This window comes from Oryctolagus cuniculus, chromosome 7 (genome assembly GCF_964237555.1).
Source record: "Oryctolagus cuniculus chromosome 7, mOryCun1.1, whole genome shotgun sequence".
NCBI classification, from domain to species: Eukaryota; Metazoa; Chordata; class Mammalia; order Lagomorpha; family Leporidae; genus Oryctolagus; species Oryctolagus cuniculus.
The window spans coordinates 126,021,470-126,025,880 of record NC_091438.1 but is presented as its reverse complement, the minus strand read 5'-3'; the positions used below and the strand labels follow the sequence as shown (position 1 = coordinate 126,025,880).

The following is a 4,411-nucleotide window of genomic DNA, read 5'->3' as shown; positions in this document are numbered from 1 at the left end:
CTGTGCTTGGAGCTTACCGTGGTCAAATTGTTCAATCGAAGATTAATTCTTTCAGAAAACCTCTACAAGTCAAAGATGCAAATTTGACAACGACAACGAAACTTGTAACTACTGTCTCTAAAGCCACAAAGCCTCAGCCTATAAACACTAGCAGTGAAACAGTGAAAAGTGCGCAACCCTCAAATATGACAGCCGCCACTAAATCTGTGAGCACTACATCTCAGAATACACAACTTGTGAGACCTCCTATTAGAAGTCACCATGATGGCCGGCACCGCGGCTCACTAGGCTAATCCTCCGCCTTGCGGTGCCGGCACACCGGGTTCTAGTCCCAGTCGGGGCGCCGGATTCTGTCCTGGTTGCCCCTCTTCCAGGCCAGCTCTCTGCTGCGGCCAGGCAGTGCAGTGGAGGATGGCCCAAGTCCTTGGGCCCTGCACCCCGTGGGAGACCAGGATAAGTACCTGGCTTCTGCCATCGGATTAGCGCGGTGCGCCGGCCGCAGCGCGCCGGTCGCGGCGGCCATTGGAGGGTGAACCAATGGCAAAGGAAGACCTTTCTCTCTGTCTCTCTCTCTCACTGTCCACTCTGCCTGTCAAAAAATAAAAAAAATAAAAATAGAAGTCACCATGATAATACCCAAAACATGGGGAAGCAAAGCATCAGTAGGACCTCGGCCAATGTTATCATCCAGAAAGGTCCTTGGGAAAAATAGTTATTACAATCAAAAACAGCTTTATCTAGTGTCAAAACTGCTTCTTCTCAGGACATAAAAAGAAACAAGGCACTGTCAAGAGGCATAGCATCTGAAATGGTAGCCAAGCCTATCTCATCTTCTAATACCAAATTGGTAGAAAAGTCAAAACCCGTTGACCAGCAAAGACCTACTATAGCAACAGCAACTGTTAGTAGTAGGTCAGGTCAACCCAAAGAAACTGCAGAACAGAGAAAAGCTCGTCTGAATGAGTGGAAAGCTGGCAAAGGAAGAGTATTGAAAAGACCTTCTAACCCAGTAGTTCAACAACCTGAGCCTGAGGGACAAGCTGAAAAACCAGTGGGGTCCTTCTGGACTACCATGGCAGAAGAAGATGAGCAAAGACTATTTACTGAAAAAGTAAACAAGACAATTTCTGAATGCCTGAACCTGATTACTGAGGGGTGCCCCAAAGAAGAAATGCTGATATACTGAATGACCTGATTAAAAATATACCAGATGCCACAAAACTTGTTAAGTATTGGATTTGCCTTGCACGTATTGAACCAATCACAAGTCCTATTGAAAATATTATTGCAACCTATGAGAAGGCCATTCTGGCAGGGGCTCAGCCCATTGAAGAGATGCCGCACACGATTGTAGATATACTAACAATGGAGAGTCAAGAAAAAGTTAATTTTGTGAAACTCGATGAAGGGTGGGATAGGAGCGGGAGTGGGAGAGGGGAGGGCCGCGGGAGGAAGGGAGGTTGGGGGGGAAGCCACAACAATACAAAAGTTGCACTTTGTAAATTCACATTTATTAAATAATAAAAAAAAGAAAAAGTTAATTTTGGAGAGGCTTATGCAACCAAGGTACAAATCCAAGAAGGCAACACTGAAGATAAAGATCTTAATCTAGAACCAGTTAAACAGGAAATACAAAATAAACATCATAGAAATGTGGTGTTTCAAGATTGTGAAAAAGAACAAGATGATAAAACAAAAGATTCAACCAATGATGTTAAAACCCCCAATACTGAAACCAGAGCAAGTTGCATAATTAAATATAATGTATCCACTTGCAAAGTGTAAAAAAGAAGATAAAATTCGATGAAACGAATTCTACATTTAAAGAGCTGAAATCTCTGACACCAGTGAGACGTTCCCGTCGTCTTCAAGACAAGACTTCCAAATCGCCAGATATGTTAAAAGACCATTATCCTTGTTTGTCTTCACTGGAGCAGTTAACAGAGCTGGGAAATGAAACCGACGCTTTTGTCTGCCGTCCTAATGTAGCACTCTGCACGATGATCTCCGAGACCAACACAACAGATTATTCCTGAGTGTTGTCTTTTGTGTGGCTTTGTATTTCTTTTTGGTCTGGAGATCGCCAAGTCCCTAAGTGTGTGTGTGTGTGTGTGTGTGTGTGTGTGTATATATTTGACAGGCAGAGTGGACAGTGAGAGAGACAGAGAGAAAGGTCTTCCTTTTGCCATTGGATGACCCTCCAACGGCTGCCTCGGCTGGCGTGTTGTGGCGGCCCACCGCGCTGATCCGAAGCCAGGAGCCAGGTGCTTCTCCTGGTCTTCCATGGGGTGCAGGGCCCAAGCACTTGGGCCATCCTCCACTGCCTTCCCGGGCCACAGCAGAGAGCTGGCCTGGAAGAGGGGCAACCGGGACAGAATCCGGCGCCCCGACCAGGACTAGAACCTGGTGTGCCGGTGCCGCTAGGTGGAGGATTAGCCTATTGAGCCGCGGCGCCGGCCAGTCCCTAACTATTCTAAGTATTCATGACAGTGAGCTCCTTTACTAACATTTATCTTATAACAGGCATTGCCTTTCTATGCAATGAAAACATAATCCTGCCTTGTCAATCTCAACAATTTTCTTTAAAATAAATAGTTTAAAACAGCTAATTTACTGTGTTCCTAGACTATAAACAGGTTTGGTCATGTTAGCTTCTTTACTAAATCTAAGTACAGTAGAGATGTATCATCAGAAAATAAAATATTCTTGATAAAGTTTCTAGTTTTGCATTTTAAAAGTTGTGATACTTTTCTTTGAGTAGAACAACTGCCTTCAAGTATACAACGAGGTTTGGCTTGCTTTTCCACCAGATTCCTGTTACCCACACTGTTGTGCCCTGCTGTGTCTCTTGGACAGCTCGTGGTTCTTCACTGTCACTTCATCAGTGATAGCCTGTGTCTCTGGTCTCTTGGCCTCTTTCTTTTAATTACAACTGAGGTCACCAAAAAGGACAAAGAGCCTATTCCTAAAAGAGGGTTCTTTGTGTAAGAAAGAAAAGAAGCCACATTTTGTAGATATTTGAAACTTTAAAGTGAGTTCCTTTTATAAATTGACTACCTAAAACATTAACTTCCATAGCTTCATTTGATAGTTTATAAACTATTAGAATTGAATTAGGAAAGGGAATATATAATATTTAATAAATGTCAATCTTGTTGAGGTATCATTTCTAAAATGATCAAATATTTATACTTGCTTTCTCCTCTATAACAACTTTACTTCTCAGTCATGACTCCAGCAAAATAAAATTTATATTCAGTTAAGCATTTTCTCCTCATATATAAATCCACCAATAAAGCTGTTTTGTAAGTCCCAGAACTAATATTTTCATTTCATACATGCTTTTGTAACTAAAATTTCAGTAAGTGAATTGTAAAAGATTAGTTTAAAAACTATGTATGTAATATGAATGTGGTTGAAGATCATATACTTACATCTTATGTATATTCATTACATTTGTATAATATCTCTGTTCTATTTATTGTGTTCTTATGTTCTAGAGAGTAGGATTTTTATTCTTTTTAACTGTGTACCTGATATGTATACCATAAAAATATCTGTATAGTGATGTTTCAAAGACAACAACAACAAAAAAGATCTTTGAGATTGCCCTTCCCATCAAGGGTATTTATAACATTGTTGGTTCTATACCTAAATGTTTTTTCTTTTAGGCTCAAAACTTTTCCCAAGATTTCTAGGGTTTGCAACACTTTGGTAAAGTATGCTTTTGTAAACAAAGATTTTTAAAAAAGTTTGCTTTTTGATACTGAATTCCTCTGGAGTTCAAAAGTTACTAATGGATATTTTTATTTTTCATGGCATTGTGACTATTTGCAAAAATCCATTAAGGGATCTGATCTCTTCTTAATAGAATATAATGTGAAACTGTTGTGCCTGGGAGAGTGCTGACAGAGGAGGGCAACACACTGATGAACTTTTTGCTGGTGGTTGAGAGTGGGCTCATGCCCTAAACAACTCTCGACACTGAAGCCCAGAGCAATGGGTTTATAAAGGCACAAACCACAAGGGGGGGGGGGGATACATGTTGCTAGGGTCTGGCTGACCTAAAGCATATGCACAACTAATACCAATTACAGTCTGGACATCAGTCCAGGTGCCAACCTGAATCACATGTGGGACATAGACAAATTACAATGTAAACATGAATCCAGGTGCAGCCCATCTGTTTTAAGCTTGATCGATCATGCCAGGGAATCTATGTTCTGCCAAGTGAGGTGTAGTGTACTGTTACTGTGTTAGTTGTAGATCATAGTTAGTTTCAGAGCATAGAATCATGGTGGGGGTTGCTTTCTCAAGTGTTAGGAAAAGAGTGCAGATTGGTGCCTCCTCACACGGGACACCAAAATGTTAGGAAAAGAGGTGCAAAACAGAGAGGAGACAGAGTACAAAC

The 4,411-nt window shown here is 41.3% G+C and overlaps 1 pseudogene; it reads left to right on the top strand.

The window, feature by feature from the left end:
• Positions 1 to 643: 643 nt before the first annotated feature.
• On the top strand, positions 644 to 2,036 carry LOC108177591 (cytoskeleton-associated protein 2 pseudogene; annotated as a pseudogene).
• The last annotated feature ends 2,375 nt before the right edge of the window (positions 2,037 to 4,411 follow it).